General features: G+C 41.3%; 1 long non-coding RNA gene across 4 annotated transcripts; it reads left to right on the top strand.

The window, feature by feature from the left end:
• On the top strand, positions 1-24,367 carry LOC141381339 (uncharacterized). Of its 4 annotated transcripts, none has more exons than XR_015481533.1 (5): positions 1-224; positions 3,839-3,975; positions 4,729-4,800; positions 4,906-5,162; positions 23,959-24,367. It is a non-coding gene; the product is annotated as an uncharacterized LOC141381339 (long non-coding RNA). The 4 variants fall into 4 exon arrangements; XR_015481532.1 differs by lacking the exon at positions 23,959-24,367 and adding an exon at positions 9,159-11,244; XR_015481534.1 differs by lacking the exon at positions 23,959-24,367 and adding an exon at positions 767-822 and having other exon boundaries at positions 4,906-6,807.
• The last annotated feature ends 1,941 nt before the right edge of the window (positions 24,368-26,308 follow it).

Genomic DNA, 26,308 nt, shown 5'->3' with positions numbered 1-26,308 from the left:
AAAAAAGAAAGGTGTTTGGTACTCAGCAGGTGTTGAAGAAAGCTTGCTCTGCTTAAAGTTTGATCTGCTAATAGCTTCTGTTACACATCACCTGGAGGATTTTGTGTTTTGTGTTCTCTGTTACCAGTGAACAGTCTCTGACAGAGAACTTGAGCGGATTACCCTTTTTTGTTTTGTTTTGTTATTTCCACTGCAATCCAAACATCTCAGAGAAGAAACAGCGGGTGAGACTTTTTCTTTCATGTTTCTTACATCTCAGTTTTAGTTTGGATCTTTGGACTTGGACAGTGTTTTATATTGTACACACACACACACACACACACACACACACACACACACACACACACACACACACACACACACACACACACACACACACACACTGGACTAATTGGTTTCATTGACATCTTGTATTCACTGTTTTTGTTCTAAGGGATTGTTTGAGTATTGTTTTTGTTGAGATGTTGAACTGTGAGGGTGTGGAATGACCTCTGTGAGACGCAATTCAAAAGTAACTAATGATCTTTGAAGGATAATAAGGTTTAATTTTAAACAGAATTTCTAGCATTTTACATAATTGGTATTTTGATTGAATTGGAGCACCGTATCCTAAAAGAGAAATGGAGGAGGCAGAAGCTGAAACAAGACAATTCTGTGATCAGGAAGACATTCCCATTTAAACACACAGTGGTCAGGTGATACACAGCCATTTCAGCATTCTTCAGGGGTATTTGTAATTCCTAATATATCTTCTTTGTAAATGTAGATATCTACAGCACTAAAGACAACAGCACAGCACCAAAACACAGAGCCGAGACACAGGTGAGCATCTGTCTGCTGCTTTATTGTGTAAAAACACCCTAATGTCAAAGGTACAGTTTTTATTCTTATTGGAGCTTTTTATAACGATGAATATAATAACCCGAACACATTACTGAAGCAGCTTTACAGTAGTAATGTCCATTTCAGCAGATCACAAGATTTTTGGGTCAAAACCCCCTACTTTAACCCAAAAAAATGTACTTTTTGCTTTGAGCTTTGATGGTCAATCATGACAGGGTTTTTTTTTTTTTTGCTTGAACCATAATGAAAGTTATCTGGAGATGGTGGTCTAGAGGCATTGATGAGATCAGCAATTAATCTTTGCTGCTGTAGGCCCGTGATTTATAAATCCTAACAGAAACTCTAACTTCACTTTCACCTTCGCTGTCCGGTTTGGTTGTTCAGGACGTGTCCTTTTAATACTAGAAGTCTGTATGTACTGCATGGCAAATCATATTAAAGCACCCATGGGCATGTTGATAATGGGAAAGTACACTAGTTAGCATGAGTGGTGTATCTGCAGGTTAATGGCAGCTGTGTCAGATTGTGACAGGCTCTGAGCGAACAGTGTTTACTCGGGGAATAATGTCAGCTCGGCTTCTGGCTGAGAAGCACATCTCTGCAGACGTCTGGGGACCGTTCATCATTCATTAATCATCCAGATCATGTGTTTTTGCACAGCATCACTGACACACGGTGGCTGTTATTACAGTGTCAGGGGAAGAACGCCATGTGTGTTTGAAACCTGCCTGATGGACATGGACATATTCAACACATGGATATCTTCATCCACTGACACTGCGAAAGGTGACCGATATTGAGTTTCTGGAAACCCGCGCTGTATCTGATTATATCCAAAAGCCCAAAAAGACAGAGACTCTCAGAAAATCAAAAACAAATAGTCTCTTGACTGAAGAGACGCAGCTCTGGACTGATCTCATTTTAAAGGCCTCATATTACGCTAAACATGACTGGATTGTATTTGTTATAATCAGACCTGCTAAATAAAAGATTTTGATTGACATTCTCCCGCTGTGAGAAAGCCCCGCCTACTAGTGCCCATCTCTCCATCTCATTAGCATTTCCAGCAGGCCTGAGTGAGAAGCAGCCGTCTGTTCATTCGCCATTAGAGTGTTTGAGCTGCTGCAGATAATGTCAGCATAGACTAAGAGGATTATAGATGTGGAGTTCTAGATGAACAGCGACAGGAGCCACATAGACTGACAGAAGCATCAACACACACTCACACTGAAGCACACACACACCTGACCAGCACTGACAACACACACACTGCTGTTTACATCTGCCGCACAGTCGTCTGTAGCTCCGTCCTCTTTTAAAAAAAGAGCTCAATCTCATTTGCATTTAAAGCGACAGTCTCCAAAACGCCACAATTAGGATCAAAGCCTGAAAGGGTCAGTTTCAGAGAGTTAGAGAACATCATCTGTGTGCTATTCTCAGCCTAAACTCAAACACACACATTAGAGACAGCGCACAGTTAATGTTATGTAACTCGCGTTATTTGTGTTGCGTTTTCCCTAACACTGATGATCAGGATGTGGACTACGAGGGAGCTTGTTTCCCTCAATTAAGACATGGACTCTCCTGAAAACATGATTAGTGAAACTTTGTGGGGTTCAAAAGTATTGGCAGTGTGTTATTTTGACATGTAGATTATAGTGTGAACGCCGCTGATGATCTCACACATGATCACAATCTAAATGCCATGAGCAATAATCAATAATCTGGCATCACAGTCTGTGTCAGACAGCTGTTAAACACAAAACACATCTTAGAAACATTAAAGCTTCAGACTGGAGTGCTGGAGCCTAGTCCAGACCGGCTACACTCATTCCTGACTTCGCTTTTAATGAGGAGTTCCACAATATGGTTAGTTTGAGCTTCTGTTTATCTTCAACACACAGGGCACATTTCAGACTCTCCACTAGAGGGCACTGGACACTTGGAAGACATCAGAATTATTTATTTTGTGACCCTGTAGTTTTTCCAAACACTGCTTATGAGTTTCTTTCTGCTGCCGAACTCCAAAGATATTTTGAAGAAAGGTGACAACATGTAATCATTGATTTCCTTAGTAGAAAAAACAAATACTATAGAGGTCAATGGTTACAGGTGTTTTGCTTTCTTCAAAATATCTTCCTTAGTGTTCAACAGATTAAAGAAATGCATAAAAGTTTAAAACAAATAAAGAGTGAGTAAATAATGACAGACCACTTATTTTTGGTTCAACAATATGACTTTAACAATCAAACATTTAAAACAACTGAGGAAATGGCTGTGCTTGGTCCTGAATTTTTTCTTTTCATTTGCTTTAAATTAATTTCAACTTGTAACTTTCTTAAATGTTTGATTAAAGACACCAGTCAATTGAAGTAATCCTATAAATAAGAAACAGCAGCTGCCAAATGTAGTTAATAGTCATTGATGATGGCTGTTTGTCTGAGTCACACCGCAGTTCCACGGTGACTTAAAGAGATTATTTTAGTTTGTGTCAAAATCATCACAGAATAGCAACTTATTCAAGAGCTGCACACATTTAAAAAACTCTTTATCTACTCAAATGCTACAAGTTATATCCCAGAGCAGTCGGCTGACTCAACCTCATATTGCTTGCGTCACACTAGTGTTCACTGTGGGCAGAACATCTGAATGGTTTAACCACCCATGAATGTCCATGCAAGCGTCCCTCTTTCCCCTGATGAAATGCTTTAAATGGTACTTTGAAATGTCGATGGAGATTCCTTCAATTGAACAAGGGAAGGGAAGTTTGCGAGTCCATTTCTTAAGGTTTAGTGGATTGCAGTCATTGTCACATGTGCAGTGTGTGGTGCCCTTTCGCTTTATCATTTACATGGTGTTGCATAGTGTGAACATCACAGAGACATAAAAACACTTTCAAATCATGTAGTCTGAACAGCACAGCGATCTGCAGATGTTTAAAGTCAAGTAGAGTGAAGTCAAGCTTTCATTCATCCATCATCTTCTGCTTATCCAGGGCCAGGTCACAGGGCAGCAGAAACCCAGACTCCCCTCTGCCAGACGCTCCTTCAGGGGGATCCGGAGGCGAGGGGTATAGTTCCTCCAGTGTGTCCTGGGTGTCCCCTGGTGAGAAAACCCTGAACACTGCACGAGGTAGGTGTTGAACAGACTGTGAATGTGGATGAGCATCAGCTTTTCTGCAAGCTCCCCCCGAAGGACAGAGCTCATCACCCTGCAAATTAAACTTTTTTCATTTCGTTTTGGACAATTCCATGACATGTTTCTGTTCACACAAATACAGCTTGTGTGAAATAGCTCGGGCAGGCCATAGACATCTGTTTTTATTTTATTCTGATGTTTAGAAACTAATTTATGCAAGAATTCCATTACATGACTGTCAAAGTCATCAGATTGTCTTATTTGCTTTTACACTGCGTGATTACCTCGTTCAGTGTTTGCTGTGTTCACACTGTATGACGGATCAGAGACATGAGGATACACACTGCAGGAGCACAACAGAAACAATCACAGACAACTTTATCTCTCTTGCAAGCACACGCAGGAAGTGTTAAGGAAATAACCCTCTCTTGTCTTGATTAGATCAGAGTTGAGAATGGAGGTCAACATTATTTATAGTCTGTTTTCTCAGTCTGAGTGTGGAAGGGGAAGTCACATTTATTTTGAAAAATTTATCCAATTGGGGATTTAATAAATTACACAACTGATTATCAGAAAGCAGCAGAGAATTCGATCTACAACCTTCAGAACTCAACATATTAGCCTGAAGCTGAAAAGAAAGTTCAGGCAAACTATATATATATATTACATAAATATCTCAATGCTTTCATTTTTTTCAACAAAGAGCAGCTGCTTCAACCCATTCCTCTTCTTTCTTTGTTGTAAAAGTGCCTTAAGTATTTGTGTGGGGTCATGGTGCAATAGTCCATCTTCCTCCAACACCTTGAACAAAGCTGCAAGGTAAAGAGATGTTGTTTAAAGTCTGTCATTTAGTCTGCACTTGCTCACACCGCTCTTAGATCTCGCACTCCTATGAGACTTTAGATCATCTTGTTTTTTTCTCAGAGAGCTGGCGATGGACCCCTGATGGAGTTCCCAGATCTGGTCTGGCTGTCCATCTGTAAAAGCCATCACGCCGGCGCTGCTGTCCCACTTACCATCAATAAGAGATATAAGACTTTCTTCAGCATGAGCCATGAGCCCTGCGAGAGCGCACTGGGACATGGAGCAAACAATATTATACTCGCAGACTAATAATTTATTCACATAATGTGCTTCTGGATTTACAGAGACTCACTGACTACTGCTAGATGGCTGAAAAGGTAAAGTTTACCCCAAAAAAAGAAAAGATTCCTGTTAGTCTACTCCCCCACATGTCATCCAAGATGTAGAGGCCTTTCTTTATTCAGTGCAGTGTTAGTGAAGATTCTGAGCTGAATCTGTGATTCATATAAGGGTAGGCTCCTCAGAGTTCTCTGCGCATGTGCAAATGTAGTCTGATTGTAGTTCTGTTGCTGTGAGGAGGATTGGGTGAGGACGGGAGCTTGGACAGAAGGTCAGGTGATGCAGTTTATTGATGGTTATTGGTGATTGCATCACCTAACCTCCTGTATGAGCGTGCTCTTGTTCCCGCAGCCCTCGCGCATTCATCATCAAAGATACCTGTTTGGCCAGGCTGTGGATTAAAGCTAGTATTGTAAATAATGTTCAATTTCTTACACAGAGCAATCATTTCGCTTCACAGACATCAGTGTGTCATCAGGAGCCATGCCTATTGATTTGCACCTGTTTGTGTGTGTGTTCATTTTTGATATCAAAAGACTCTCGCCATCATCTGCCAATCAACAAAGACCACAGATTCAGCAGAAAATCCTTTAGAATTCTTCTGAAGAAAGTGTCCTATTCCTTAAAGCAATAGCAAAGATGACTTTCATGATGTTTTTCCAGAAGCGTGACACCCCTGAAACCGTGTTCACACTTTAACTCTAGAAGATATGCTAATGAGTCATTTTGTGGCATATGCATGGAAAGGTGTAACAGTAAACCCAAAGTGCAGTTCTACTGTAAGTGATGGTTTACATGTGAATGAGGAAGCTCAGTATGGACTCCAACTTCAGAAGAGAAAACCAATGAAGCCTGAACACAATCTGTACACTACAGGTCCACAACCACCGGGCCACATCCCAGTACCAGGCCATGATAAGAGCTTTACTAGACTGCAAGAACACGCAGTTCTCCATACGAGATTCCCCTTTATTGTGGGTTTCCCCTTTAAGAAACGATTCTTATTTTCTATTTATTCAAGCACATTGTAGACCAGACACCAGAAGAGCAGCACTGCTCCAATACTGGAATTATAGACATTTTCTAGGATAATACATGCACCACAATCATCATCTGTTTACTTTGCTTAAAAACATTGTGGCTCCTGTCTTTGAGATTCAGCAACACCTACCAACTAAAATATAAATATGGACACTGGTCTGTGCTATGAATGAGTTTGCAGACTCCGGCTGTAAACCACAGAATGTTCAGCAGTCATTGCAGAAAGCGACAGCTGATTACTCCTTTGCTTTACTTCACTCTTTGTGCTGTCATGGTCCATTTCATCTCAGAACTATTGGCTTCTTTATCTTGGCACAGCTTCCCCAGAATCTCTTACCTGCCTTTTAGGCATTATTAACTCTATGAGGGCAGGTGTGTGTGGGTCAGGCAGACCGGAGGAGAAATAAATAGAGGCTTTCTGTAAGTTTAAACTCCTGGCCAACTCTAGAGTGAACGCTTGACAGGGAAAGATGGTAATGGCTTTTCTTCAGTGAAGGAACAGAGTGGTTTTAAATGGCCTCGAGCAAACAGTGGACTGACTCTGACTGACTTCAGCGTGTAGTGTAAGTGCGTGTCATGTCCCACTTACCTGTAATTCAGCTGTGGTCATCTCGTAATAAAACAAAATGAGCTGTAAAGAAAGGCATGTTCCAACCTTGTATTATTAAAATGGAAAGGATACGGTGGCCATTTTAAATGATTTGGGACACATTAGGACATGACATGCAGAAGTAAGCCAACAATACAGTCAGATATTTTAATGGTCTTTAATTAGAGGCAATGCAGTGGTGCAGTGGGTAGCACAATCGCCTCACAGCAAGAAGGTTGCTGGTCGAGTCCTGACTGGGTCAGTTGGCATTTCTGTGTGGACTTTGCATGTTTTCCCCGTGTTGGCATTGGTTTCCTCTGGGTGCTCCGGTTTCCCCCACAGTCCAAACACATGCGCTATAGGGGAACTGATCAACTACACTGGCAGTTGTGCTTGAGTGTGTGTGTGTGTGTGTTTGAGTGTGTGTGTGTGTGTGTGTGTGTGTGTGTGTGTGTGTGTGTGTGTGTGTGTGTGTGTGTGTGTGTGTGTGGTTATTTTAGTACGCTTATCTTTAGAGATGCTGTGTACGGTAATTTCTGATATTAATTATATTTTCTGACATGTATGCAAAACATATTTTAATATGCTTTGTTTGGGGTGTACAGGAGAGCCAGTATATGTATAACTTGTATCTGTATTTGGCTAAAATCTGTCAGTTTGTGGCACGATTGTTAAATTACAAGATTGCACTGTGTTGTGTTCGTAATTGTGTTAGAATCTTTTCATTACAGCAACATCTACATCTTCACCTGTAACACCGCTTTCATTTTCCCCAACACTAAGCATCTGCTGCCTTCAATTCCCCTGTTGCTTTGTTGTAAAAGCCTTTAAGTAGGTCATAAGTGTGGGTCTCTTCAGCACTGCACACCTCACATCTCAGACAAGCCTGCACAGGCATTTAGCAAATGATGTAGAAGACAAATCAGAGAGTCTGAGTAAACAAGAGTGATTATGAGAGAACATCTTGCTCAACAAGTGAACCTTATTCTGAGAGGAAGGAGATTCTTCAGCTGTGTAAAGAGTTCAGCTTTAGTTTCTTAAAAGTGCTGCTGTGCAGTTTCTATCTCTGATAGGAGATTTGGGAAAAGGATATGTATACACTTCAGGAGCTGCCGTCTTCTGCAAGCCGAGCTGAGCTGCATGTGTTAGAGACACACCGAGGATATTTGTATGAATTGGGTATCACTGATGCATGACTTATGCAAAGTTGATGCTGTATTATTGATTATTGTACAATGTAAAATGGCCTGCTGCAATAACTGTAAATGAGAAAACAATTTATAAAAATATAGAGGAGGAACCCTTTCAATTATCCGTACCTCACATTAAACATGTCCCTGATTTAGATCAGTGAGTAGCGCTGCATATCTCAATATATACGCAAATCCAGCATCTCAAGAGGTGGAAGTAGTGACTTAAAGTAAGGCAAATTTAATTAGGCATCTTCAGAATATCGTACACTAATCACAAGCAGTGCTCACAAATCAAAGGAAAAAGGATGTGTCAAAGCAGAAAACCTTGACGGATGTGTTTCAGAGGTTCAGTTCGTCATCTAGAAAATACATTTCTAAGACCATTTGACCCAAGCTGTAAATGATGTGCCGTGCTTCACAGTAGTGATTTGGAGCTCGGATGTGTGCCCCAAGACCCATTTAGTTTAACAGCACATTAGCTGAATGCTAATTTTCAAGTCCAGACGCTGCCAGACATGCAGAAACTGAGAAAAGAAGAGCTGAAGAGAGACACTGCCGCCTCAGATCCAGCAGAGAGCATTCCTCATGTAGAGGCAAGTGGGACATGAGCATGGAGATGATGATGAGCATGGTGATGATGAGCATGGTGATGATGATGAGCATGATGATGATGAGCATGGTGATGATGAGCATGATGATGGTGATGTGCCAGTGGTGTTCTTCAGAAGGACTCATTCTTCTTGCTCAAATACAAATGTAAATCAGAGCGAATTATTCTTCTGTCAAAAAACAAACATCATCATGTAATGTTGAAGATAAAATAGGCATCCAGTTAAATTCAATTAAATACTTGTTTGCATACTAGTGCGGTATACTGATGGTGTGTCTGAGAAAGTGTTGAGTGTGTGAGAAAGGTTAGGCATTTCTCAGCTTTGTCTCTACTTTTACTCTAATAAATGTTAAGTGAAACAGCGGGCAACATCAAACCGCTGTGAGATATAGTCAGGGCAAGATGCTGACGCATGTTTCAGAGTTTGCAGAACTGAATTACACAAGCTTTTCTTTTATAAAGAGTAATTCTTCTATTTTTTCAGTTATTCATGTTAACCCGTGTGTTCATTCTCTAATCATTTATTTATGTTAGCAGTGTCGCTGTAGTGTTTTACTGCTTTACTGAACCTGTCTCTCCACTGCTGGTCTTCTGCCGTCAGATCCTGTACCTCAGCTCTAAAGCCGTGATGGATTTGATTGTTTTGGTGAATGGCAGCTCGTCCCACATGCCCTGCTGTGTTAAGAGCTGTTGTGTTGAGGTTATGAGCGGACGGAGAGACGTGTGTCGTGTTCAGAGAAGGTGACGGATAAGCAGGCTGTCAGGATGAATAATGAGCAGGCCAGCAGGTCTCGCTGTGGGTGTTAATAATCACTGGAAACAGAAGCGTCTGACAGCGCATTCACAGGTCGGCAGATGATCTGAACATAAACGCCTCTGTTGGCATGTTGTTTCTCTGCATCATGTCATGTCACAAACGCCAAACTGTCTTAACTCTAAATGAAGACTACTATTAGAAAGACGAACAGATGTTGAGTATGAAGTTATGGTGATTATTTCCTCTCCCACGTGCCATTCTGAAACCAGTTCACTTAAAACAAGGCTCACATTGTGGCAGACAAGCGTAAGGTTATGAACATTTATTCACTGACGGCAGATGATCTGAAGTTCCTGGAAGAGTGTGTGTTATTCAACAGTTGTTATCTGGGAATAGCACACCTCAGAATACCTGATCGATGAGAATCAATAACTCCAGAAACCAGGCTGAAAAACGCGTTCTGTTTTGTTTAAAGCATGTCTGTGTGGAGAGGTCAGGCTTCTGTTCTTCACATGATGGTAGTTTGCAGGTCGGTCTTCACCAAGCTTGAACTTTGCAGAGCGTGTTGTAGGAGCTAGCGTTTCCAGTGCAGCACATTCACATGCGTATGAATGAGAGTCAAAGGAGCCAAAGTGCAGTGTGTGTCTTAATGCTGATTTGATTTGGCTTCTGTTTTTCCAGCTGTTTTGAGGTCTCTGAGCATGTCTGTCTGTGACTGCTCCGCTATACAGTATGTGTGCTGACAGAATGTCTCAGAGTTATAGATATGACTTCTGTCACCTAATACTGAACATAATCTGACCGGCTCTCTGTCCTCAAATCACACTAGATCATCAATCATGATGTGTGCATGACTGGAGCTCATGCAAGCAACCCGAAATCATTTGGTGACCTCCTGTGGGCCAGAAGAACTAAAAAGGGCACTAAAAAATGGAGGAAAGTTCCTTCTGTCATTATTTTTCACCTTCCTTTCCTTTCACATTATATTAATATAAGTTGATAGAATGAAGGAGATGATGATGATGATGATGATGATGATGATGATGATGATAACTAAACATTTATTTGATAGAAAACAGAGAACCAAGAAGTTAATTGTGTTGTTTTCATGTTTAAATTAGTGAATTTTATGTTTGTATTACATGGATGAAAGTGCTAGCTAGTGCTGCAACATATAAACATCCGGCACAGTAGAGTTGGCTTGTGTAATGTCGATTAAATTTCCCTGAAAGTATTTAAACATACGAGCATGCTAAACCACTGATCTATTGTAGTGTGCGAAATCGACATGGAATGACCTTTTGAATAATAAAAAAAAAAATGACAGAAACAATCAAGTGATGCTAATGTACTGTCTCACGCGCTGTTTTAAATCAGTAGCAGCACTTTAGTGCACAAACATTAAAGCCAATAGAGTAAGATGACAACATTTAAATCAGATGTGAGTTTGATATCATTGCAGAGCACAGACATCTAGTGTACAGAAGGCAGTAAAGTTTGTCATGTTTTCTTGTGTGATGGAATATAACAGCACTGATGATTGTGTGTCCTGTGGAGAAAGAACAATACGCTTATTTACACACGGCTGAGCTTGCATTGTTGCAGACTGTAATCCTGTGAATATGTGTGCTAACTGAGGCCTGTGTTTTCTTTCTGTGGTTTTTCCTCTACCTGTATAAACCTGTCATGATCCACGATTCCCACATTCAGCCGGTCTGATGAGCTGATAACAGAGCGAGTTTTGGCAGGAATCTGTGGTTCCCCTGCTCTGAATTCAGTACATTCACACATTACACAAGAGCTTGAGCATAAAGGACGGAAGTTTACAGAGAATACACAGTATATAACATTAGAGAGCAAAGCAAGTATCATTACTCGAAACCTCTCGTTGTCTATAAACCTCTCAAATAAAGCAGATCGATTTCATTTCAATCCTCAAATCTATTTAGCATGAAGAGTCAACCTCATCTTGATCAGACTCAGTGAATGTTTGTGTTCCCTCTTCAGTGTGCAGTATTTCAGCAGTGTTCACTCAGTGGGCAGCACTGGACTGTCACTACAGTATCATCATGGCAGCTCCTGCAGAAGAGTGAAGAGTGTTTAGAGGATTCTGAGCTGTAAAAGTGATTCTATAGCTGGCACAAATTGACCTGAAGATCTTTATCTGCTGTTAAGAAAGTGCCCGGGTCAACAGGAGGGTCAAAGACGCACAGACAAACACATATGTGTTGTGTGAGGACATCATGCAATGATCTTTCAGATTTTACAGTGAAAACTGTGGAGGCTCGTGATGTATTTCCATATTTCTCTGGAAGGTCAGTACTTGTACTCAGCAGTCAGATATTTCCTGATGCAGTGCTTCTCAATCTGTTTTACATTAATGTCCTCTCTCAATCAACTCCAAGCTCAACAGAATCCCTGGTACATTTAGGAATTAGAGAAATACATTTAAATTAATTGCAAGTCAATAAGTTAATCGCTGTCCCGCAGGAGGACCGCTGAGGCCCCCTAGTGGACTGAACATTATTATAATCAGACTGTGTGCATGCCTGCAATAATGGGCTTTGGAGGATTTCTACACACATACAGACTGAGATGGAGATCATGTGTTCAGTGTAAGACCTGATCAGCAGACCAATAACTCAAGAGCCCTCAGATTATCAGCATGCACACACTACAAACTGTTGTACACCAGGTGAAACACACAGCTGGGCTTTTTTATTATTTAGTTTTACATGCGATAAACACACACACACACACACACACACACATAATTGATAGAATTACACGTATAACATGGATAACAGTGGTCACACTGCACAACAAGGTTTCAACAACACAAATAGTGCACAATAATTGGTATGCAGATTTATTAATTTAATTAAATGAACATCAGCGAATGCATTATTAACATCCAAATGCAAATGCATGCTTGTTAATATTAGCTAATGCACTGCGAGGAAACGTCAACAAACATCAGTGACTTTATCATCATTAAAGATTATAGTCTGTTCATATTAGTAAATACATTAACTAACAATACCTATTAAAAGCTTAAGTTTTGCCAAAATTAATACTAATAATAAGGTAAAAGAGACTTTTTTTTGGTCCAGTCAGGGAAAATAAGCAGGGATAAACAAACAAGCACTTGATATGGGCAGACAACACACTAAGCAGTGCATCGCTGTTTGGAGTCAACATTATCATGGTGGAAATGATCAGAAATGGTTGACAAAAACTGTAAAACTCATCTGGATTAGCACTGGCTCCATGGCAGACTCCTGATGTGCAATGTAATACTCCGGTAAGACTGGTTAAGGTGAGGAACAGTGTCTGATTTCCAGCTCTTAGCCAGAGTTACGGTGCCATGTACAGACACATTATTACCTGACAGAGAAACACAATACCGAAATAAGGCAATATCTGGGTCAGGTGTAAAAACACATCAGAGAACAACCCAAACCTGCCGCATCAATAATCATAATGTTATGGGCATATCTTAAACCAGTGGGTCAGAGAGCAGATTTACACAGGACACATATCAGGAAACCCTACAGCTGAAGCTGTCCTCATACATCAGCTGCAATCCTGAGCATTTTATCATGAACAACACACACAAATCTGTCCCGCAGTGAAGCAGGATTTTCTGAAATGCATCTTATTATTTTGTTATACACCTAGAGTTGTGTAAATGCAAAGAAACACACATACACAGTTGAAGTCAGAATTATATTAAATCAGACTCTGGGATGAGAGTGACTGGCTGCTGCAGAGGTTAAAGCACATACACAGGCTGTGTGTAATCTTCATTTAGTACGTCATTAGCGTTTCTCTCTGTGAATGGAAATAAATGCCCTTTTGATTGAGAAGCACACATGATTTGTTGTTCCACTTCTTCATACTGAATATAATAATCATGCTTCAGGCTTTAGAAAGCTCCAGCACCTCATCATTAACTCGGATTATTTGAGTGACTTTTCCTGTTGCGTCTGAAATATGAGCTCGCGTTTCATTTCTGATGAACGACAGCCGACTCTGAGTGTAAAATAATAGACAACTGAAGGCTGAACCCCATGTGCTGCTCTGTCTGCTCTATACACCCTCCTACAGGATGCAGAAACTGCCTTTACACTGCAACCCTTCACTACTCCTCATAAACCATGCATCATACTGAAGACGGTCCTCTGAAAAGTAGAATCAGAAATGATGAAAGGCCCACCAGCAGACCATACAAGAACAACTGTAAAGCTTAGCTCAAGCAAATGAAATAAAAGTGTAAAGAGCAACAAAACACAAGACCTCAGAACCAAGCAATACACTAATGAACAGAAGGAGACGGCATCTTAAAGAACAGAACAACAGTTCCCTCTCTCTGATTTCACACTGAACAGCAGCCTCCACGTCTCTGATGTGGCCGATGCTTTAGAAAGCACTTGAACTGGATTGTGAACTGGATTATGTACTGGATTATGAACTGGATTGTGGGAGTTCCTCTATGAATAAAGTTAAAGATCTGCAGGTTTCACTGGTGCAGGGAGGATGAAGAGTGGGAACCAAAGGAAAGAAAATGTCCTAACCTGGATCAGAATTGAACAGTATTATTTATATTTTATAATATTTGAAACTAGAAACTTAATTTACTTTATTCTTCACTTCATCTTATTGAAAAATTCTGTCAATCTTTCAGGTTACTTTAACAAAATAAGATGTGTTGTGCATAATGTTATTTTAAAATCTTTATTTAACTTAAACATGTCTGTTTTTATGGAATATAAACTCATTTTTAGCAGATTTGAACCCCTTCACCCATTCAGATTTGAACCCCACTCACTCAGTCCTGGAGGGCCGGTGTCCTGGAGAGTTTAGCTCCAAACCCAATTAGCCACACCTTGACCAGCTCTAATCAAGCTCTTACTAGACCCAGGGAGGAGTGTTTAGGCAAGTTACAGGCAAACTAACAGAAGATGGCAGGGTCTGATTAATTTTCTCTGCTTTAAGTGGCATTGATCATCTCTCCGTGTGCACCAGATGCATCAACACTGCATGTTTCTGAGAGTATCCTGCAATTCTTGGTGTGGTCCGCAGGTGGGTGGGCTTGACAATCCACCTGTAGGACACACTCCCTCATCTCCATATGCATGAAGAGAAGAAGACTTGAATATTTATGAGCTTATCACAGCATGTGTATATACTGCGACGCTCTGATTATTTAAAGAGCTTCTTGTCTCCTGACCTGTGAGTCGCTCTGGATGAAAGCATCTGCTAAATGAGTAAATGTAGGTGTATTTTGACATGGATGACACTCGCTGGATTCCTCAAGCTGTGATGTATGCAGAGCGAGTGATTCTGCACATGCTCTTCAGTCGGTGTCTGTGTGTGATGAAGGAGACGGCTGACTTTCTGTCTGTCTTTGGCAGCGATGCAACATCTCACAGAGACAAAGAGGCTTCTGTTAAGCGCATCCCATTACACTGATATCACAATCAAACCTCCACAGCTGCACAACACACACACACACACACACACACGGCTGCACTGCTGTTTTAGGGCCCGTCCACACAGAGGTGTGTTTAGCTGGATATGTGGAAATGTTGTATCATGTTGGCATCAGATCTGACATTTTAGGTGTCTGAAATCATTATTTTGAAAGCAGCAGAATGGATACATCTGAAAACACCAGCAAAAGAAAAATATTCATGACACAGTTATGATGGTGATAATCCTGTATGATAGATTTATATAACCCTGGAGCACTTCCCAACTACACTGCTGCGACATCACAGTTGCATTGCATTCTGGGACATGTAGGCACATTTAAGCTGACCAAACTGAGGGATCAGAGATATGTCCATGTAAGCTTCCCTCATTGACTTGAAAGTGGCAGCAGGGAATCCCCCGTGGGCACAAGTGAAGGAGAATGTTTGTGCAGTGCATTTCTAAAAGTGTAGTGGATCGCAGCCACTACACGTCTCACTGAAGGACCCCAAACTCTATTGGATTATTGGAACAGCAAAAAGGATTTATTCACAGCTGATCAAGCTAAAAGTTCTCGCAATATTATGAATATCTGATGTGTGAAGCTTATTAGCACGACTTTTCAATCAGCAATCCTTCATCCATAAGGATGCCACCTCTGTCCTGTGGGAGGATGGATCAGTAGAAGGAAGAGCAACTCGAGGAAGAGGAGTCTGAAGTCATGACCTGCTGTTTAGATATGCTGGACCCATTCTGAATGCTCTCCTGTTTCACACTGAGATCTGGTAAGTCATATTGTTATTGAACATCACTGGGTATTCTGGCCGTACCGTATAGCCAAAAGTTGTTAAAGTTAAATCAACCCCATTTATGTGGCTGTGATAATGTCCATTTAGCCATACTTTAATCTTTATAGGATCCACACACCAGTGACAGAGGAAAGATCTGTAGTGTTGAACAGGAGTCTGCCAGTGTTGATGTGGGACTGTGTGAAATCCAGGCAGCAGTGACTGCAGATCAGTGTGAGTTTGGCAACTACTGGCCGAGTGTGTAAATGGCATCATGTCAGAATAAAGCAGCTGAGATCCATTCCAATAAAACTCTCAGATAGTAAAGGAAGCAAGATTGTGGAATGTGCAGGTACAGCTTGACTAATGGAGCTTGAGGCTGCAGTGCACATCACACATTACTTATTTATCCAGCATTTGACTTTAAAAGTTCTAATTGAGAGCTGTGTGTTGTTGTCCATCATGTAATGGTGCATTGAACAAATTGAAACGTTGTGCTGTTTGACTTGAGATGTTTAGATTTAAGATAAAGCAGACTAGGATATGCATAGCTGCAATATTTCATCTCGGAGCAGTTGAGTGTTCAGTGCCTTGATCAAATATCTCCGCTCAGATGTGGTGCTGTTTCTTCACTCCTCCAAATGCAATCCCTGTAGCCTAAAAATCCCTCAAGGGAATGAAATTATAAGATTCTTACACTGGTACAAAGATCAGTGTCTATATCTAGATTTACCCTTACAGAATGTCTGTGTCTGCCTCTTGAACTATACCAGGAGAGATATTCAGGACTTTAGCTGCTAAATAAGAAATAAGATCCCCTGTCTGCAGTCCAATTTAACCGTCTATATATTATCAACTGGCCAGAACTGCACTTCTCTTTAACTCCAGCTTGCAGTATCTGCTGGCTCTTCACATCTCGTGTGTTGTACATTTCCTCAGTGGATTAGAGTGCAATGGAGCATTCTGCCACAATCCCCCAGTTTACATTAGTGTGGTTTTTAAGGCTCAGGCTTATTGGAGCTTGTTGCACACTGATTATTACACTCATGAGGAACTAGAGACCTTTTACATGACAGCTGCAGTGGTCTCTGAAACATTACATTGACATTGTGATGCACAAGCATGGTTTAGTCGAGCAGATCAGGAGTGTGATGTTTGAGTGTAATCCGTTTATCAGTAACCGAGAGGCTGAACAAACTAGTGGCAGAAGACACAAGTGCCCCAAGACTCAGTGGATTGAGATGTTGGTTTTACAGCAGGAGGTAAAGAGCTTTAATCAATCCTACCCAATCTACTTCAGTCAATATGGAGCAGGTGATTGGTTGTGGTCACCCCAGTAGCCAATAAATTTGCTTCACATCAGTTTAAATGCCTCAGTTTTGTTGAATTACCAACCTGCAGTACATTTCGGATCTCCAGCTGCACCTGTGTGTGGATATTTAATCTTTTATGTGTGTATGTCTGCAGTTGATGTGTGTTATATTCTCAGACTGTGTATGCCAGGATTTGCACCAGTAATCAATGCAGCGGCGTAGCAGACCTATTCCATCAAGATCAACCACACAAACATTGCCCTATACACACATCCAGTTTCATCCACACCTGTCTTATTAGTAAGCAAACATGAACAGCACACATTAAAGGGTCTGGGGTACAGAGGGATTGTAGTGTGTACAGTTAAACTCAAAATAATGAACTTTCCTGTGTATGTCGGCTTGGTGAGATTACAGTCAGCTCTGATTACAGTCACAGACTGCTATTGATGACATATCATTCAAGACGTAGGATGCTCCGGGTCACACTCTTCATGATACTTCAGTAATCAGACTTCTGTTGGAGCAAAAAGTAGAACACATGCCAGCAGTAATGTTCAAACAGCCGTCATCATGACCAGAGTGAGTCTCGTGTGTGTGAAAGATCATGGGAGTCGTGGGTTTTGTGGCTTCTGGATTTCCGTTGCTTTGTTTGGCACTCTTGGAGGTGTGATCTTTTGGCCCCAGCACATGCACTTCCTCCACAGTCCTGGCGCACACACACAGCACACACACCCTGCCGCCTCTGACCTGTGACAGCGCAGGCCCCTCGCTATCGCTCAACTCTGAACTTCACTTCGCTTCCATCTAGACAACAATGAATGGGGTTTTGTCCCTGCTTAAGATAAATGACTCTCTCAACAATGTGAGTGAACTCCAACTTTCGCTCTATTCATAAAACGGGACACTTATCTTGAGCTGTCCTAAAATCATTGATTTCCCCCAAAGCCAAAGGAAATGGAGGTCAACTGCTTTTCTCATGCAGAGCAGCCCAGCTGAGCAGTGCGAGTCTCCTCAGGAAATTAAACTCTTGCTCCTGATCATAACCAAGATCCAACTGCTCCAGAACTGGACAAAGTGGCATTGTTTGCTTGGGAAAAGGAGATTAAGGTCCAGTCGCGGTCTTGATGCTTAATGCTATTATCCTGCGGAGTGCAGCAGTGGGTTGATATCCTGCAGTTTGGTGTTCAGGTAATGACACTGTCAGCAATGACTGCCGCTTTCACACTCCGTTATATTACAAACTTCTAGAAACAATTCCCTACAGAATCAGTAGCAGCTTTCAGTGGACCACATCTGGTTTCAAATACAATGTCAAATAGTCTCACTCGTCATCACTTTTCAGAAGGACCAGCTAAATCTATATTAATGTACATTAGGCATATGCTGGTGATGTGATTGGTAAGATGCAATGCTCTCTCAGCAGATTTTCCAGCCAATTCTGTCAGCTGATCTGCTACTGATCCATGACTTCGCACTCATGTGTCCTCCAGAAGATTCACAGTGAATGACACGCTGTGGTGAAATCCTAAATATGCCAAGAATCACTTTCATTATTTTTACACAATTATACTTGTTGACAAGCGATGTGTGTTCATAGCCCGCGCTCTTGCACTAGACGTACTTTACTGTGCTGATTGTGTTGTTGAAAGCTTACTGTATTACTGCATGTGGTAAACTCTTTGCCTCCATGATTTCTGGGTGATTGTGTGTGATTTGCGTGCATCAGGGATTCACCATGAATCTGCGGGAGACTCCCAGAGCGTCTGTTAATATATGTGCATATTTAAAACACATTGTCATGAGACAGGTTTTACTTTTTCTCACAGTAATCTTGTTTCTTGTTTACTTTGCTTACTCTGCAGATTATGAAATGTTTATATATTTGGATTTGAAACGAGGTAAACACTAGGACAGAAGCCTCTTGTTGTGCTTGAGGATCAGCTGAACTTCACATTATGAGCTCCTGCAGATCGGCTGTATTCAACTTTTGGAGGATTTGACCTCCCTATCAGGGCATGCTGTACAACTCCCATCCACAGTGGATTATTCCAATGCTCTCTTTGCTGAACTCCTAACCAGTACTGTTAAACCTCTGAAAAGCTCTGTATAGAGTAACAGTGCAGACAGGATTTACACTGCTACTCTTATATTCACTGCACAGCACCAGATGAGGATCTTTAAAGAGTATTTTTGTGAGCGAAGCTAAATGGAAATATAGATAACCCATTCTACAGAGATTGTCTTAATGCAAATGTATGTTTCTAACTTTTACATTTAGGCCGTACTCACACTATAAATATACACAAATATCAAATCAGCCACTGCTGACGCTCATAATCACTCATGATGTGCTGCTGCTGCAGGAATGAGGAGCTGTGCTGAAGCTGCAGCTGGGGTGCAGTGAGGGGTTTGAGTCTTTAGTAATCTATGGCAGTTTGCGTTCACTGAACAGTAAGAATGATTCATTAATTCAGATCAAACAGTCCCTTAAAGTCACGTCTCGTCTTCAGTTTCAGGCTCAGGCGTGCTTTGCACACACTATAAGTATACCGCACCAAAACCCAAGTGAACCGCGCTCTGGTACACCTCTTCCAACCGGGCCAGGGCTGGCCAACTGCACCGTGCCTGAGCCCGACTCTGAGCACTCACACTTCTCAAACGATCCAGGAAACGGGCCTGGACACGGTTCAGATAATTAGATTACCCATTGACTTTTTAAAAACACATACACAACAGATCAGAGACTGATAAAACCAGATTTAAAACTGATCCATTTATCTAAAAGCCACATTTTGTGTCCCTGTTACCCACTTCAGTATTTATCTTTATTCATTGCATGTCTTTTTTCAGCATATGTAGTCAGTTTTACAGAACTATACGTTCGCAGGACTTCACAGATTTCACTGGGTGGCCATCTAACTTTCTGACCATCATTTCAGTGATTCATTAAGTCATAAATAAACACAAAACCAATCAGCGTGCAGTGGAAACATCTGAAAACAAGCCCTGCAGTGATCCTGACTTTAGCAAAAGAGCAAATACAGTATCCGTTTCACAAGATCAACATTAAATCATGGAGAATACAGAAACTGACAGACAAAGAGCTCAACTTCTGACTGAACATCCACACAGTTCACAGCTCACTGTCAAAACTGTCAGCCGCCGCACATTCAAGAGCTGTGGACCAGAGCTGAGGACACACACACGCGCGCACACACTCTCTCACACACACACACACATACACACGCACACGCACACTTGATTTTAGCCAGTTTGGAGCTGTGCACAGTGTCTGATTAGTGCAGGCGACGAGGGTTCGAGACGTCAGCTTCGATACGCTGCAGCTCCTCAAGATAATCCAGAAGCTCAGGCAATCAGTGGAGAGCAGGCTGTCATGTGCAGTTTGGCAGTCCAAGAATATTTACAAGCTGTACATTTATAATGTATAACAATCTACTCTTTATCACCAAATACTCCTCTGACACAGTAAGCACGACGCTAAACATTTCATGCCAAGGTCCTCATCATGAACACGAGATCTGAATTCTTTCTACCTATGATCCATTACAGGTCAACATCAACACAAGTGTTTCCCAGCTGTGTACTCGTGTGGACACTAGAACTGTAGATTTTACCTCATGATGTCAGCATTCATTCATTCATTCTCCTTGGCTGTCCTTTTATTTATAAGGGAACGCCACAGCAGAATGAACCACCTACTATTCCAGCATATGTTTTACACAGCAGATGCCCTGCCAGCCACAACCCAGTACTGGGAAACACCCATACACTCTTATTTACACACACACACACACACTCATACACTACGGCCAGTGTAGTTGATCAGTTCCTCTATAGCGCATGTGTTTGGACTGCGGGGGAAACCGGAGCACCCGGAGGAAACCCACGCCAACACGGGGAGAACATGCAAACTCCACACAGAAACACCAACTGAGCCAGCTGTTACTCGAACCAGTGAACCACCAAACCACTGTGTCGCCCAGAGTGTATTCGTGAACATATTTAATTCTTTATTTGTTGTGAATCCACCATAAGAGTCATTATTGCCCCCTGTTGGTTTGGCATCCGCTTAATATGCATTACAGTGTGTTTTGGGCTTTTCATGTGAATGGAGATTTAACAGTAGCGGGGACCACTCTGTTTATTAAAGCACCTGTGTACATGTGAACATAGCCGAAGGAAGAAAAGTGATTTAAGTGACTTTGAACATGGATGTTAGTGTCGGATCGGCTGGTTTGAGTACTTCTGATCTACTGGGATTATTATACATGGGCATCTCTGTCATCTATAGTCAAACTCAGTTCCTGGAGTGACTCTGTTAGTTTGATCAGGTGTGTTTTATTAGGGTTGGACCTAAACTGTGCAGAGCTGTGTTAGACACCTCTGATCTATAAGAGTTTACAGAGAAAACTGGAAAAGGAAATATCAGAGTATCATCTGTCAATAAAATGCATTGTGGAGGTCTGAGGAGAACAGGATGAACCAAGGTCAGCTGAAGAACATCTGTGAACACACAATAGGAGATTTCTGAGATGCGATACTGTCTAGTGGTCAAAATAGCGTTAAATCTCATTGATTATCACTTAGAAAACACCAAAATACTCTGTGTGCATATATATATATATATATATATATATATATATATATATATATATATATATATATATATATATATATATATATATATATATATATATAGAGAGAGAGAGAGAGAGAGAGAGATTGATATTTATATTGATATATATATATATATAGATAGATAGATATATATATATAGATATAGATATATGAGTTGGGGGACAGTACAGTGTGCATAGACCTATTCTGAATTAAAACAGCTCCAGTTGGAGAATTGACATAGTTCTCAGAAAACACGGAGACACAAAATACAGTGAATCACACAACAGGTCACCTGTAGCCTACCTGCCTGCTTTACACTCTCTGGCCAGCAGGTGGTGTTGTGAGCAAACAAAGCCTCCAGAAATAAACCCTCTTGTAAATCTTTTCAATGCTTCACACAAGGCTTCATCACTACCAAACGTGTCATTTATTAACAAAATAAACAAAAGGTAACATAACCCCACGAGGGAGGAAACCATAGCTAACATGACTGCACAGCGTAAAATAAACCTAAGACAACAAACAGGAAACCAGAACACGAGCAAACAAACCTACACAAAACAGAGCACACAGGGAACTTCAGCGCACAAAACTAAAGAGGAATAATGAGGGAATCGGCTCAAATCAGCAGCACCAGGGGCAGTGCTGCACTATACATATTAGTGCAAAATAAAGCAGACTGCACATGACTCTGCCTATTGCTTTATTTTAATCCTTTATACCGCTTTGAAAGATGGCAGAAGCAAAACTAATCTGGTTATTTATTATTTATTTATGTTCTATAATGTGCACAGCACTATATTGCAGAAACATGATGAAGGCTGTCTCTCCAGGAGCAGGACCTCTGTTATATCTGTATTTACCTCAGACTCTGTGAGCGTATCGTCTTTCAGCTGGCCTGAGTTTCTCCGGCACGCTCGAGCTCCGCTGATCTAAACAAACACTTGCCGGAACAGTCTTTACCGACGGGTCTGTTCACTTACACATGTGCTGCTGCTCTTACTCAGCGTGTGTCTTGCTTCTAGACAGATTAGTGTAATCTATGGCAGATTATTGGGCTTGTTTTGAGGAAAAACTCACTTTTATTTGACTATTTCTGGAAACAAGACTATATATTTTTTTCTTGTCTAGAAAATGCTTCTTGATTTAAGAGTTTGTTCATATTTGGACTAGAAACAAGACACAAACTGAGTGAGAAGGGCATTTTCAGCAGTGTGATCTTGTTATGTCGTGCCTCGGCCCAGGGAGCTGAAACTCTGCATGATGTCTCCATCTTCTCTTCCAGTTTCATACAGTAAACCCTGATGCATGTTGCGTTTCAGTGTCTGTCTTCTCTGTTGTGTCCTGCAAAAGCACACACTACCCACTTGATCTTTTTATAGATTTGTGACTGAAAGGTAGAAGAACACTAATTGCTTTGTTGAAACACAATCCCTATGTAGTCACCATGTCACTGACTCCTCCACTTACAGGAGGAAAACATGGAGGCGTATTTCCCTACAGTCCTCAAACCAGACTGAGACTGAGAGCAGCGGTGATTATTCAGTCTGTGTTTTGTGCTGTGTCAAACGGGCTGAAATGGCCACCGCCAGGACAATCAGGGTCTCAAATATGTGTTTGGAAATATCCAGAAATGTTTGATCCATACCGTTACTTTGCTGAAAGCGGAACAGTGAATAAATAAAACAGTCATCATTTACAGGACCAATCATTACTTAAATACACTGCTAAACATGCTTTTCCCAGAGTTTGTGTTTCAGTTCTAGGCCATATATCTACAAATCTCTAAATCAAGAAACATTTTCTGGACAAGAATACAATATTCTGATTTAAAAATAATATCACAACTTTGAAAATCTGTATTTAACTGAAAAAAATCAATGTGAAGAGTACTTTACAAAAGAGTACTCATGTTTTTCAGTAGAAAACAAGTTTATAGATGTTCAATATGACGCGCTCCAGACACTGGAGTGACTTTGACACAAAAGTTGTGGGGTTTTTTTAGTCACCCTACATCCTCAGAAATAAAGGTGCCGGAGCTGTCACTGGGGCAGTACCTTTTTAAAAGATACTTATTTGTACCCAAATGCACCTGAAAAGTACTTTTGAGGTACCATTATGGACCTGTCGGATACAAATATGTACCTTTTGAAAAGGTACTTCCCCAGTGACAGCTCCTGCACATTTATTTCTGAGAGTGTGTATACACACACACACACACACACACACACACACACATTACATTTAGCTGACGTATCTACAGTGCTACTAGTTCTACTAACATGTTTGTCATCAGTGAAAGCCTGGTAAACTCCAGAGGAAATATGTCAGAAATATGTTATTTATTGAAGTCATCTTGAAGTAATGTGCTGAGATGTGGACTCTCCTGCCATCATGTGGATCTGCTTGTGTTTGTGTGTGCAGGTCTTCAGTGTTATAGATGAAGCCGGTGTGTTATCCTGAGAGTGTGTTGGACGTGAGTTCCTGCTGCAGGTTAATGATTGAGCCGCAGGCTGGGATTGAGCTATTTATTACTATTAGTCATTCACAGCTCTGAATTGTAAAATGTGCAAGCGGTTCTTAACATAATTAAACACTTCAGCTGTATTTTACAGAGTTATTTTAGCAGGCGCAACTTTTATCAGCGCAGGATCAGGAGTTTCTGGAATAAATGCACAGAACTGTTTTCCAAAGCTTTTAGAGGGAAACAATATAATCAACATCATTATTCAGCGCAGTGTTATTCTCATCAGAACTCTCATCACATGCAGATGCCATGTACAGCAGCTTTGGTTTTAGTTTTCCCTCAATAATAAAAACCTTCATCTAAAAACTGCACAGTGTTCACTTGTGTTAACTTTGACTAATTTTTACATTAGTTGCATTAAAGTGTAACAAACATGCAGAAATCAGACCCTTTTCACACCACTGAATATGACTTTTCCAAAGCTGATGTATTTTAAAAGCACTTTCAACAGTTGACCCTCAGCTGATGAGTGATTATGAAGTGTGTTTGGCTCGCTGTCCTGGGAGAGAACCCTGAGCTCATAAGATCCTCGAGCCCAGGTCTCCCTCCCCTTTGAGCTCAGGTAGATGTGGGGAACTCCCCTGCTGTAGTAGCTGATGAGCAGATAGTGATCGCTCTTAACAGATAACTGAGAACGTGTAAACTCCACACAGAAACGTCAGCTGGCTTGGTAAGGACTAGAACCAGTGATGTTCTTGCTGTGAGGCAACAGTGCTAACCACTGCGCCATCATGACACCTATCTAGAAGAGGAGGAGGAGTAGAGGAGGAAGGGGGGATTCTTCAGGATGAAGATGGCTGTGATATGGAGCTGAGGGTGTTTATAGTGGATTAGGACTCGTCTGATTGGTCAATCATGAATTGAGTAATGCGGGACCAGCTGTGATCAATCATAAGCACCTGATCCTCTCCACATTAGTGTTTAAATAGACGTCACCTATTGTGTAATGTGTAACTTGACATCATTTCTAAACATGTTTGACATCTGATTCCTGCAGTCAATGAAGCGCTGTGTGTCCTTTACCTCTGCTGACCGCTAACAGCTCCTCTGTTACCTGAGGTGTATTAGCATGACAGCAGGCTGCGGCCCAGGACAGGAGTGTGTGTGGGGCACAAATCAGTCTGTGTGTGTTTGTGTGTTTGTGTGTGTGTGTGTGTGTGTGTGTGTGTGTGTGTGTGTGTGTGTGTGTGTGTGTGTGTGTGTGTGTGTGTGGTGTGCGTGTGCGCGTGCGCGTGCGCGTGCGTATGCATGTGCGTGCGTGCGTGCGTGTGTGTATGTTTTTGTGTGTGTGCAGCTGGTCTGTATATGTGTCCAGATTTCTGCATGTATAAAGGCTGATCTGCAGCTCAGCTCATGCCAGCAGACACATGTGTTCAGAGGCATGGAGAACACACACAACCCTGCATTCAGCAGCAGATGTCTGAGACGGACACACTGTTGATCCGCATGTTTGGTGGAGGCACTCTTTAAACACTCAACACATTGACCAAAACAGCTGAAACAAGAGCGTCTTCATTCATCTCTGACAGTCTGTAGATGCAGAGGCTGAATCAGCATCAGGAGAAAACTGTGTTTATAAATACAGCTGAAGTCAGAGTTCATTTGAAGAAGATCTAGTCTAATATTATGTGCTGTCATCATGGAGGAGAGGAAACACATCAGCTATTAGAGATGAGTTATGAACACTGTTATGATCAGAGATGTGCTGGAGAAATCTGCTCTGTTAACAGTAATTGGGAGAATTATTTATATGTATAAGAATATCTTTTTACTTTGTTGTTGTTGCAGATGTTTAGGATAAACTTGTTTGGTGTAAGACTCTAAATAGTCTAGCTTTTGTTTATCTAACCAACCTTCAGTCTCACTACAGTCCCACCCGCTCTCCAAGAGTCAGGGCTCAGACAAACAAAGTCCACTAAAGGAGGTCGAGTGTTTTCATATATAGTGGCATAAACAAAATAAACTTATCTCCAGGAAAAACAAGGCTATTTAGCTTGTTTTGGGGGAAAACAGGGCAATATTCTACTCTAGTCTAGAAGATGCTTCTTGATTGAAGAGTTTTTAGATGTTTGGACTGGAAATGAAACCTCTCTGAGCAAGATAATGATGTTTGCAGGGCAGCTTTCTCAAACGTCTCTGTGGTGATGCTGAGTAAATGATGAGCTGTGCCTTTAATAATCTGCATCTGCTTCAGACTCTTCAGTGAAGCGAGGCACAGTGTTTCCCTCACAGTGGACCCGACAGAAG

Source organism: Danio rerio, chromosome 3 (assembly GCF_052040795.2).
Source record: "Danio rerio strain M-AB ecotype USA chromosome 3, GRCz13ab, whole genome shotgun sequence".
Taxonomy (NCBI): Eukaryota; Metazoa; Chordata; class Actinopteri; order Cypriniformes; family Danionidae; genus Danio; species Danio rerio.
This window is presented reverse-complemented; position numbering and strand designations above follow the sequence as displayed.